Raw genomic sequence first — 14021 nt, 5'->3', positions numbered from 1 at the left:
GGCAAGTGCAAGCAACAAGGCCACAACAAACGGAAGTGCACCAATGAGGAAGTGAAGGTACCAGAAACTGAGAAGGTAATGAAATCCTTAACTAAAGTCATTTCAGTGAAATCATTTCATATAGTTTTAAATACAATGTTTTGCTTGTTTTAAATGTGGACTAGAGGAGGGTTGGAAGGCCATCAAAACAAGGAGGAGGCAAAAACATGGGCAAAGACCAAGTTCCTGAACAAGGCACGTCTAGCAAACAATCAAGTGCAAAGAAGAAAGACAAATCAAGCCGATTCACAGGACGAGGGACTGCCCTAAGGGGTATGGGTGTTTATGTGCATGAAAAAACAGGCAACACATTCTACCATGTAAGTCTCTCATTATATTTTTGTTATGCAGCCAATGAGTTTGTATTAATACAGTTTTATATAGGATTCTAGTACGAGCAAGAAGACAATGCAATTGCGCAAGTACAAGAAGCCAAGACGTAATGAAGAAGAAGGTGGTTCATCTTCAAGGAATGTTGTCGGTGGAGAGAATGATGTGCCAACAACACAGGAGAGTAGGCTTGATGGATGGCCTACTTCGGATCTTTGAAAAAAATGCAAACTTTATGTTTTTTTTGAAACAACATAACATGGCAAACTGTTATTCGTATCTCATGATTTTTGCCTTTAAACATATTTTGGTGTTTGGTATGAACATATGTTTTTGTGAAACAATGTTAAGAAGCATTCGGGCATATATGTACTGTATTTGAACATATTGAGCTTGCCTTTTTTGGTTTGTGTTCTAATGTGTTTGTTATGTTTTTTGGTTTGTGTTCTAATGTCTTCTAATGTGTTTGTTACGAATGTATACTCAGAGCTTACCAAGTATTAAATCAAAAATAGCCTTCACATTAATTCATTCATAAGATAGATAGATCTACTACAACTTCACCTAAGTCTATCTAATACAAAAGGAAGAGAATCTAGGTCCTCTTCAACCTAACCAACTCCATACATTACTTCAAGATCCACAGCATAGCAAACAATAGAGCCACCACGCAAACAACCCATTTTGTCATCCTCAGCTTTGCACACTGACCACCAACGATGCCTTCAAGAGCCTCATTTTTCGCCTTCAGTAAATCCACCTCCACAGCCACTGAATGCCTATCACGGTCTCTGGTATCCATCACTTCACGCGTGAAAGCAGCATTCTTTATGGCTTCATCACGCTCCTCTACAGCAATACTCAATTGAAGCCTCAGCTGCGCAATCTGGTCTTTGTAGTGCTCATTTAGCTCCGGATCAAGCCATTCCCAAAGCTCACATGCTCCCCTTGACTAAATCAACACAATAAGTTCATATCCAATCGGCAGACTAAATCAAACCTATAAACTCAATTTTATCTCAATAACTTACCCCTCGAAGGCGACAACAGTAGAAACGGCGATAAGGGTTTACGGGAGTGTTCGATGTCCGCAACGATGCAAATCCATGCCGGTAGAGTTTAGGTCGAGGAGCCAAGTTCCCGAGTGCCGCGTTGTTGTGTGGGTTATACCCTCGGTCCGACGACCCTGAGCTCGAGAATGACTCTCCCTTTTCACTGTTCCAGTTCCACGACTTGCCCATGGAGGAATTCTTTCTACTCGAGTGTGAAAATGAAGGTAGGAAAGAGTAATTTAGGGTTTTATGTGTAAAAGAAGGTTATGTGAATTTCATCTCTAAACGACGACGTTTTATGAAGACTAAACGGTTGCGTTTAGTCAGAGCTCCGGCCTTAACACGTAGGATTTCTGGAATGTCCATGTCATCAATTGTTCACCGGAAAATGACCAGAGTGACCAATTCAGATCAATGCCAAAGTTTAGTAATTTTTAAAATACACTTTGAAGTTTGTTGCCCAGACCAGAATTTGGGTATAGTTTTGTAATTTACATGCCATTAACCCAATATTTTATAAATGAAGGAATATTTATGTTGGAGAAACAATTGAAGTTGTTTTGCAAAAAAAAAAAATTGCCTAGAATATATTATAAATGAAGTAATATATATGTTGTCAAAACAATTGAAGATGTTTTTCCCAAAAAAACAATAAAATTGCACAAAATTTATTATAAATGAATAAATATATTACATAATGAAATTATGTGATAAGTTATTATGTGAAGAGGAGTAATATATGCAGAGCAGAAGAAACGTCTTTATCAGAGGAATGGACCTCACCAAAGGAGCGGACATGTCAAGGGAATCATTCCTGATCAGAGAAATGACTCTTGCCAGAGAAGTCACATATGCCAGAGAAGTCGTTGAAGAGCAGAGGAATCGCCCGCCTGGGGGGCAAAATTACCACTATGTCCTTGACCACGCGGAAGCATGCTTCGAAGGCGAAATTACTATTTTACCCCTAGCATGTAATCTATAAATAGTCGCTCGTACGCACCTTGTAAATTTACGCTTTCAACACTTTTACTACTGCAACAACATTTCCTCATGCTCTCAATAATCTAGCAATCTTTTCTCACCGTTACGATCAATCTCTAGGTAAAATCCACAATTCACCGATAATTCACCAAATAAACGATCACCGTTCATTTATGCTTTACCAGCTGGCACCGTCTGTGGAAAATCTGGGCTAGGACGTGAGTTTTCGTCGCCGGCGCATGCAGATCCGTAATTACGGTCGAATTTGCGTGCGCAAGCACCGATTGAGCTGATAATTCGATTACCCAATCAAATCCGGACCTATACACGTGTTTTCATGCGGATCCATTTCCGATCCTTTAAGATCGATGGTTTTTTATGTTTTCCTTGCATGTGCATGAGGGGAAGGGTATGGGAATTGAGGATCGAAGGTTGATTTGTGGTTATTTAGCACGCGATCATGATAATTGTGTGTGGTTATGTTGTTTTTTCGCTTAATTCTTATTTTCCTTACGAGTCTAACGTGTTTCGCTAATGATCTGTTGTTTGGTGCTCTGTTTTTGTGTTTTTAGGATTTTCACGGATCAATTACCGAGCAATACGTCTTCTCTTTGGAATTTGATTCCGAATCTATGGGGAAATCTCCATTGTTCTCTCTGCTTACGTTTTGAACCGTGCTCTGGGTTTATTTCCTAGTGCACGGGGGTGTTTTCTTATGGGATCTCTTAATGGCTTCCGTGCCAGAGTTCGCGATATTCCTCATTTCATATTCCTCCGATAATGGATCATCCGATCTGCTTTTTACTTGAAATATCTTATCACATTTTTTGTGTGTAGGTACCATGGACTCTTCCGATGCTTGCCGTACTCTTGAGAAAGAGTTTGACAACGCAGGGCTTAACTCCGCTGCTCACACTACTGAGGTTCCTACTTCGCTGTTCAACGGTGTGCAGGCTAGCACCGTCTTCACCACGCCGCCAGGCTTCCACGCTATCTCAGCTACCCCGCTGACAGGGCAAAATGTTAACATCCAGAGATCTGCTCTGGTGACACCGGGTTCTGATATGCCAAGCTTGGTCCCCACATCTGGTGGGGGATCGCTAAATTTTGGACTGGCAGAGCAAATGATAGCTCTACTCAACTACGCTACTGTGCGCCAGGCCTTGGGGACTCCCTTGTTGTCCACCATCCCCGCCACAACTCCCCTGTTGGGAGGACTCAACCCCCAGGGCACTGAAGCCCCGCCTCCCACTGCTCTGGAGGTGAACAATCAACTCACAACTAGGCAGGCCCTGTTGCCTCAGGAGACACCGAGACTCCCTGCCGAGAGGGAACTGGAAAGACGCCCAGAAGGGAGTCGTGCCCGTCTAGGGAGCATTGTCAGAAGAGAGGGGGTAGACGAATCTGATAGCCACTCTATCACTCCTATATTTGAAGAAGAAAGACCAATGGAGACTGCTAAACTGAAGAATCAAGTATCACAGCTGAAACATCAACTGAAAAACCTGGAGGACAGCCTGAGGGAGAAATCTCAGAGGGACGAGAGGACGCAGAGATCAGAGAGATCTCACAGGGCAGAGAAATCATACCGGGCAGAGAAATCGTACCGGTCAGAGAAGTCACATCAGGTTCGAGGGTCAGAGGGACTTGACCAGGAGTACTCCTCTGGGAGGCAGGAACACAGGGCACACAAGCGTCATCACGCCCATGACGCACCCAAGAAAAGAAGGGAACATGGGAGATACAAGGAGGACAAGAGGGCCAAGACATCAAGGTTCCACCCCATCCACAACCGGAGTCCTTTCTCCGATGATATCCTGGCAGACACTTTGCCACGAAGCTACAAGCCCATTTCTCTGGATTACGATGGCACCACCAATCCGGAGGTACACCTCAACCGGTTTGAAGGATTAGTCATGCTCCATATGTACACCGAGGGCATCAAATGCCGAATTTTCTCTACCACGCTAACTGGACCTGCTCAGTTGTGGTTTGGGACGCTCGCCCCAAATTCTATTCACTCGTTTGATGATTTACGAACACGATTCTTGAGACAGTTTGCAAGTTCGCGGAGGGTTGGGAAGTCAGCCCTTTCATTGATGGACATCAAGCAAGACCAGAACGAAACACTCCGGGAATACACTGCCAAATTTTACCTCGCTGCTCTGGAGGTACCAGAGGCAGAGTCGCAGATCAAGAACTGCGCGTACGTCAGGGGATTGAAACCAGGGATTTTCTTTGATGAGTTACAAATCAGACCGACCAAGGACTTTGATGACATTATGGCTAGACTGCCGGGTTATTTACAGTTGGAAGACGCCAGGATGGCGCGGAAGGCCGAAAATGACAAGAATAAAGCTAAGAAAGCTGAGGACGCATCAGAGAAACATCTGTCTTTGGAAGAAGGACCACCTCTGTCAGATCCTTCTTCGTATCGACGACTTATTGGCAGATTACTATATCTTTGCCTAACACGTCCTGATATCACCTTTGCGGTCCACAACCTTAGTCAGTTTGTTTCACATCCTTGTGAAGGTCATTATGCTGCAGCAGAGCGAGTGTTGAAGTATCTCAAATGAACTATAGGACATGGTCTATTCTTTGCAAAAGACTTTGAGCTTACTGTTTCAGCCTTTTCTGACGCGGATTGGGCTTCTTGCCCTACCACCAGACGATCTATGACTAGCTTTGCTGTGTTTCTAGGATCATCACTTGTTTCTTGGCAGTCCAAGAAGCAAAACACCATTTCCCGTTCTTCTGCTGAAGTAGAATACCGTGCCATGACACAAGTTAGTTGTGAAGTTACTTGGCTTCGCAACCTCCTTTTCGACTTCGGCGTCGAGCAATAGAAAGCTTCTCCTCTCTATTGTGATAATCAGGCAGCTGTGTACATTTGTTGCAACCCTATTTTTCATGAACGAACCAAGCACATCGAGATAGATTGCCACACGGTTCGGAAAAAATTCCAACAAGGCATTGTGCTTCCTCTCCATGTCAAGAACACCTTGCAACTGGCGGATGTCTTGACTAAAGCTCTTCCTGCTCCAACTCTACATAACATCATGTCCAAGATGGGTTTTTCTACAATCTTTGCTTCATCTTGAGGGGGCGTATTAAAAGACATGCTTGTAGTGCATGTGTGTGCAACATATATATGAGTATATTTTTCTGTTATTTTCGCCTAGCTGGCATCATGCCTCCGGAGTGAGTGTTAGCTGCGCCTTTTGTGTGCACAATAAGTTAGCTCTAGATCTATATATAGATCTACTTTGTATTCTCTTTTGGATCATTGAAAATACTGCATCTTCTTCGCTTTTCCCTTTCATCTTCTTTGCTTCTCTATTTCTAATACAGCAGTGACTGATTTTTGGCGTTGGTATTCTCTTCTTCGATTCAAGCTTTGGAGAGGTTAAGCTTTGGCTGAGAAACAATTTTGACAGAGGTTCAGCTTATGTCGTTGAATCGGTGAAGATTGAAGTGATCCTCGAGCGCTATTTATAGGAGAGGTCTTGAATAGATCTGTTGGCGGAGAAGGTCTTCAAGATTTCTTCCGTTGGAGAGCAATTTGAATTTGGGCTGAGGCTTCAATCTTCGAGGTTCTTTGTTTGGTGAGAACGGCTATGTTGAAGAGCAGGAGATGCGACGTCTCTGATAAAGTAGCCACCAAATAGGAATGACCTCTGCAGAGAAAGGATGATCCTGAGATCTCTGTATTTAGTGCGGCAGTACTTTTGGAGTACGTGGCTTCCTTTGAACGTTGGAGGTTTAGTCTGAGGAAGAATGTTTAACTGATACTTGACTTTAGTATCAGTCCGCTGAATCCACGTGGCACGCATTAAGTAATCAGTTCAAGACTGATTCTTCAACTGATACTTCAGTTGGCAACTTCAGTCTTCAGTCTTCAGTCCTTCGTCCTTCAGTCTTCAGTCTTCAAAACAGCAAACTAAACTAGAAAAGAACTCTAACACTTGAGTTCAAACAGTTCTAGTCTATTACAATCAAAGCCTATGGATTTTGGTATCATCAAAATAAGGATTATGATATTCCATTAAGTTCCCAACATGAACTACGATAGTGTTGTCACACCCCAATTCTTGAAAGAATAAATACAATCGAGCCAATTCATAGAAATAATACAAGGGAAAACATTGTTGAAACTCGAATAATAAGATAATAAGTCGGGCTAGGCCCCTTTGGATCACAAAATTTGTTTCGTGCTTCTGATAACCAGTATTCATTAGCATAATGCTAGAAGTTAAGTGTTTAAGCTCATTCAAAGATATCATTCTGAATCTAAAATAAAAGTCTTAAGTTCAGAAAATAAAAGACGAGATATTATATTCTGCTACAGCGGAAGTCTTAAAAGGAAGTTGAACCCTAGCCTCAGCTCAGTCCCATCAGCACCAGCCAGCCAACCTGAAAATATTTGAAAGTATTTTTGGGCTAAGTACTAATGTACTCAGTGGGCAAGCATTTTTATAAATATTTCATATTTTCGTAAAGACAGTTTATCCAATTATACTTGACATAACTTTGAAGGTTTTAAATTGAAATAACTTCTGTTGGGAACTTAATGAAATATCCTAATCCTAGTTTTGATGATACCAAAATTAATAGGTTTCAATTATAATAGACTATAACTGTTCGAACTCAAGTGTTAGAGTTCTTTTTCTAGTTTAGTTGCTATTCTGAAGACTGAAGAACGAATGTCTGAAGACTGAAGACTGAAGATGCCGACTGAAGTATCAGTCGAAGGATCAGTTTCGACTGATTACTTAATGTGTGCCACGTGGATTCAGTGGACTGATACTAAAGTCAAGTATCAGTTTAACATTCTTCATCGGATTGAATTCCAACGTTCAAAGGAAGCCACACACTCTAGAAGTACAGCCGCATTAAATGCAGAGATCTCGGGATCGTCCTTTGTCTACAGAGGCTATTCCTTTTCGGTGATTACCTTTTCAGAGATGTCGCATCTCCTGCTCTTCAAAGTAGCCGTTCTCACCAAACAAGGAACCTCGAAGATTGAAGCCTCAGCCCAAGTTCAAATTACCCTCTAACGGAAGAAATCTTGAAGACCATCTCCGCCAACGGATCTATTCAAGACCTCTCCTATAAATAGCGCTTGAAACACTGCCAAATTTGTTACTCAGCTAAACTAAGCCTCCCCAAAGTTTGAATCGAAGAAGAGAATCACAAAGCCAAAAATCAGTCACTGCTGATTACATACATTCTCTTAGACCTTAGGCAAATATTGTATATCCAAAGCCTAGGTAAAACTGACTGCAAAGAATTTGTTCTTTGTGGTTTAGCTGGTAAGTTTTCAAACCTCTCTTTAACCAACCGAATTGAGTGTTTGTGTTGAAAAGGAGTTCAGACCAGAGTTCTATCTCCGTGAGGTCTTAGTGCCCAGTGTACGCTAGGAGTGAGAAATCGAACCCAGTGCGTTGGTACTGAAGATTGGATCTTCAGTCGTTTCGGTTTGTGTGCACCCACAAGCACACGTTAAGGTTTGCTATGCACCCGTAAGCACGAGCATCGGTTTGCAGTGCACCCGTAAGCACTTGCCCAGTGAAGTTGTTGGTCTGATCAACAGACCGTGGATGTAGGAAGTGTTTTCCGAACCACGTAAAACTCTATGTGTTATTTACAGCTTTCAGTACTTACATTCTTACTTGTGCTCTTACCTTTATAAACTGAAAACTGATTAATAGCAAAGAGGAACTTAACGACTGAAAACGTGTTTAATTACACAGGCTATTTTGAAACAAAAGTTTTTCGCTGCGTGTGTTATCAGTCTAACTGATCTATCTTCTGATAGTCAGTAAGATTCGTAACATATCTCTGTTTATCAAACTCGACTGAAGCCTTACTTGTATCAGTTAAAATCTTTGACTTAACTGATAACTCCTTATTGAAGAGTATTCAGTATCAGTCGTCAACCCTGTTTTGACAAAACTCTTTCCAGTAAACAGGTTGAGTCAGTTTGTGTTTGAAGTTTTGCTTTCATTCTTGAAAAATAGCCAATTGGTGTATTCCCCCCCAACTTCTAAGCATGTTAAAATAATTTCTTTCATTTGCACGCACATGTCACACTCCCTTTCTGTTACTCGCTGCGATCCTGGACCTTTTAGCCACCGGCGGATCCATTTCTCCCATTTACTTGAACTGAGGGCGTAACCCATACAAGTTTCATTTGACCTCGGGACGCTACCCAGGCAGGCCCTTACATTACATGCTTCGGAACACATCCAGCAAGCACCCTTATAACGTCTCTGGTTTGTGCCCGATGGAGATCAACCCACTAGGTCAGCTAACGAGTGTACACAATTCTCAAATAACATGTTAGGTCATAAGAGAACCTCAATTGATTAACTTTGCGAGCCTTAAACAGAGCAGAGAACAGTAGTTTGCATAAACATTTTATTGGATAAACAGTAGTTTGCATTTTATTGAATAAACAGTAGCATTTCATTGAAATATTTAGAGCTTAATAACTCAATCATACTTTATACATTTGGAAAGTAAGCCCACTTGGATAGGCAAAGTCTGAAGATCATAATCACATAAATTCATCTCGAAAAAGCAGCGCTAATCCCCTCGGTCCACAAAGCCTACAAGAAATCTATTCTTAATAGGACTCTAAAATCTAACTCAAGTCATAGTGAAGTGTTTAACATTCTATGATTCACTTAGCCGGGTCTTCAAAATTTAATGATAAATATTTGAAAACAAATTCTTTAGTTAAAGACACCAACAATATCTTTACTCGATTTTCTTTTAAAATTGGAATTATAAATAAAACCAATTAAATCTAAATTACTCTTATTGTAAAATAAAAATGCAATTTCATGTCATGCTTAATATATATTAAGTAATTACTTAAAATATGCACATAATAATAATATAATATTATTATGAAAATTATTCTTTAAATGAATTAATCAAACTTATTGATAGTTCAATTAATTAAAATAAGACAGCTCAATTAACTCATTATAAAGCCTCATTTTATCAAAAATCGGCCCAAATACAATAAGTAATTGCAGCCCACATTCTTTTAAACCCAACTGATTAAATAAAAGTCAGCCCAATTATTTTTAAAAAGAGAACCGGCCCAAACACAAGCCCAACTCCCAAACAACCCTAACTTCTTTCTTCCTTCCCTTTCAAACATGTCGTCCATCTCTCTCTCTCTCTCAGACTCAAAACTCGCCCTCTCTCTAATCTCTCGATTCACACTCATACTAGCGCGGCGCCGGCCATTCTCTGACTCCGACGACGACACGACGCCAGCCACACCGCCGCCTCCTCCCTCTACACTCTTCTCTCTCTCTCAATCACGCCCTCAGCAACCCAGCCCATCTCTCTTCTCTCCAGCCGTGGCCGAGCAGCAGCAGGAATTAACCACCGCCACCAGCTATGCTCTCCCCCCTGGACTCGACACACACACACGAACAGGCGGCAAAACGATCCCACCCAACAAACTACCGGCTTAGAGCATTTCAAGACTTGATTTTTATCAAACATGCTTCAAAACTTTTGTACTCTCCTTTTTTTAACAACAGTCATGCTTTCATTTATATGTATGTATATAGAGTTGTATGCGTGACGATTGATATATATATATATATATATATAGGGAGAGGTTCAAATAAGAACCACTAAATAAAATTAGAACGGAGAACCATTTTAAGCCATTCGATCATCAAGATCTACGGTGGATGCATCATCTTGGTGGATGAATGCAGATCCTGGGTTCGAATCCTGAAGGGAGCAAAATTTTTATTATTTTCGGATGCATTAAATTTAATAGCGAATGCATTAATTTATATAGCAGATGCATTGATTTTAATGGTTCTTATGTTCTCACGATAAGTGTGGTTCTCATTATAACCACACCATATATATATATATATATATATATATATATATATATATATATATATAACTGTTATACAAATGTATGGGATGATGTATGTGTTTCTAATCGAAGTTTTGCAAAAATAATACTTCCTCCGTTCACGAAAGAACTTCTTATATTTTCTTTTTGGGACGTCCACAAAAGAACTTCCTATCTATTTTTGGACTATACCCCACCACTTATAATTCTTTTACTTTTCACAACTCTCAGTATTAATTATAACACTTTTTCATCACTCTCAATACACTCAACTACCTTTTATCCACTCTTAATACATTCAACAATATTTTTTCTTAAAACCCGTGCCACTCCCTCGTAGAAAGTTCTTTCATGGACGGTGATAACACTCATTTTTCCATGGTTTTTAGTGTTCATATAATGTCATTTTTATAAGGAATTGAGTGTTGGATGATTGTTTTGTGCTTTTATTGCTTTATCTTGTGAACTATGTTACTTGCTCGAACTTTGATGGATTTTACAGGATTTTGGAGATGGAATTTGGAAATATTGTCAAAAATAGAAGTTTTAGTTCGTCTCAAGTGGAGTTTGTGAGTGCAAACGGATCATAAATCGGAGTTCGGATGAGAAAGTTATGGCCAAAATAAGAAAGTCGCGCACAGCAGTGAATAGTGTTGACGAAATTTTCGGAAATTTTCAGGTTTTTTTATATTTTCTCAGTATTTTCGAATTCTACACTGTATTTATCTCTTGTGCCTATATATAGGTCCTTTCCCTGACCTATTAGACACATCTTCTTTTCACATCTCTTCACTTCCTTTCTTTTTCTTTTTTCTTTTTTCAGTTTTACATTCAGTTTTCATAGATTAGATTTATTTCTGCAGATTCAAGCTGTTCATCCAGAATTTCTTCCGGGTTTTATCTATTTCATTTATTTAAATGCTTTCTTTTTATTTATGCTTTTGATTTATTTTAGTATGTCTGGCTAGTTCGTTAATCTGAACCTAGGGTTTGTATATAGCTGATTAATTATGTGTGTATGATTTATTGATATCAATTTGCCCTCCAACTTGTGATTCATGATTCCTGATGCTTAATTTCTTGTGAATTATTTGGCCAATAATTTACATGTCTAGTTGTTCGATTTGAAGACTTGAATGCGATAATTGTTCAGCCGATTCAGGAATGCATGTTATAGTAGTAGCCTTGACACTTGAATGAGATAGGTGAAACTATAGGGAGCTATTCTTTGTGTACGCTTGAGAGTTAATTTATTCCTTGGAGTCTTGAATGTGAATGGGGGTAAATTAATCTACTTTCATAGGTGTTCGTTGGAGAAGCTTGTGAATAGTTATGTGATCTCTCATCAGGGTTGGATTAAATTGGTAATTGAATCAATAGATTAAATGCATGTAATTAATTAGTAAAAATACATCTCTAGGGTCAGAGTCTTTTAATATTTGATTTATTGTTTTTCTGCTGTTTAGTTTTTTTTTTATTAAGTTTAGTATTTGATTCACCGTCTTATTTGCTTTTCCTGTCTACTGTGAGTGTCTGTTTAGGGAATAGTTAAAGTAATTTCGATTTTACAGTCCCTGTGGATACGATACTCGGTTACTGATTATTTCCTACAATTGCACCGTGTTAGTTGCGGTATTTGTTGCTAAGAAATTAGTGAGCAGACGGAGGGAGTACTTGACAAGAAAGCATGGAAAATAAATAAAACATAATTTTTGAAATAAAATAAATAATTTAATCTTCAAAAAAAATTAATTTCAAAAAAAATAATAGCTGAAAAAAATCTAGGATTATTTTAAATAACACGAAAAAATATTATTCAATTATTTAAAAATATTAATCTTACTAAATTATTAGTGTAAAACAATAAAAAATATATAATTTTTGAAACAAATAATGTGTGTGGAAACAAATCTATGATTATTTTTAAGAGAATCATAAATATGTGGAAACAGATAAATAAACATAATTTTTGAAATAAAATAAATAATTTTATCTTCAAAAAAATTAATTTTGAAAAAAAATAATAGCTGGAAAAAAATCTAGGATTATTTTAATGAGAAACACTAAATTATTGGTGACAAATCAATACTAATATTTTGAAACAAAAAAAATAAAAAAATTCTGGAATAAAACTGTATGGTTTATATAATTTTGGAAAATAAAAAAACCAACAAATAAGGAAACCAAAAAAACCAAAAAATTAGGAACAAAAAGAACCATAAATTCAGGAGATCTTAAAACAGAATATATATATATATATATATATATATATATATATATATATATAATGAGGGATAAATTAGTAAATCAATAAATCGCTAAAAATCGGCCCATCTGGGCTAAATAAAAAAAAGCCGGTTTTTTGTAGGTGTCCAGGACACTAGGTGTCCAAATATCACTACCCTTATTACTTGTAATAATTTGAGTTTCTGCTGGTCACTTTCCTCTGTTTATTTTCATTTAGTAAATATTACTATATTTATTTACAAAAAATTTATCACACTATTATCCGTATGAGTTTTAATAAAATAATTGATAGTATCAAAAACTGAGTAAAGATACCACTATCAAGTACTCCCTCCGTCCCAGCCCAATAGGCTCGTTTTCCTTTTCGGGACGTCCCAGCCCAATAGGCTCAGTCTTAAAATGGAAATAATTAGGATTGTAATTAAAATAATTAGCTACTTAATTAAAGAGGATATACACCCTAATTAAAATCTCATTCTCAAAAAACATTTTCTCTCTCCATTTTTCTTTTCTTCTTCACACGATATCTGCTCTCTCCCTTCTTTCATTCCCTCTCTCTGCGTCTCTCACTCTCTGTTTCTCTCCGGCGAATGTCGCCGGCTCTCGCCGCCTCCGGCGCTGCGAGGCCGGCGTATCTTCTTCTCCCTCCTTTCTTCTCAACCTCTTCCCCTAGATCTAAAATCAAAATCAACCTAGGGTTTTAATCTCCGTCCCAGCCTGTCGTACCGTCGTATCTTCACCCCTCGAGCCCCTGAGCTGTAGACGTGTCGGAGACTTTCATTACCGGAGCCGGTGGTCGCGGAAGAAGACGAAGCGGCGGTGATCGGTGCGGAGGAAGAGGCGAAAATCAAAGCTCCACCTCTCCCTTTTCTCAACGACGAGCGCCGCCGCTGACTCCTTCGTTCAACGCCACGGTGCCCCCGCCCCCCCTCTCTCAGTTCTTGATTTGCAGATCTGAATCCTCTCTCTCAGTTCTTGATTTGCATATCTGAATTTTCTTGATTTTTTTGCTTAAAGTTTCTGATTTCGTTAGAGTTGCTGTTGAGTTGTATTCTTGATTTGCATAATTAGAGTGTAGAAACATAAGGGAACCCTTCAATCAAACTTGTTGCTGATTTGCAGAATTTGCAGAATTGAGTTGTATTCTTGATTTGTATTCTTGATTTGCATATCTGAATTAGAGTTTCTGTTGAGTTGTATTCTCAATTTGTATCCTCACCCTAATTAGAGTTTCTGAATTGTTGCTGAATTCTTGTTGTTGAATTCTTGTTGCTGATTTTCTGATTTTCTGAATTCTTGAGCTGAATTCTTGTTGTTGAATTCTTGTTTCTGATTTTCTTGTTGTTGAATTCTTGTTGCTGAATTCTTGATTTGCAGCATTCTTGTTGTTGATTAAGGAAAATAAGGAAACACTTAAAACATTAATTATTGGTGGACCACACTATTTAACTACCAAATAGTGACTTTCT

The sequence above is a fragment of the Salvia miltiorrhiza genome, unplaced genomic scaffold (assembly GCF_028751815.1).
Source record: "Salvia miltiorrhiza cultivar Shanhuang (shh) unplaced genomic scaffold, IMPLAD_Smil_shh original_scaffold_350_2, whole genome shotgun sequence".
In the NCBI taxonomy this organism is placed as follows: Eukaryota; Viridiplantae; Streptophyta; class Magnoliopsida; order Lamiales; family Lamiaceae; genus Salvia; species Salvia miltiorrhiza.
This window is presented reverse-complemented; position numbering follows the sequence as displayed.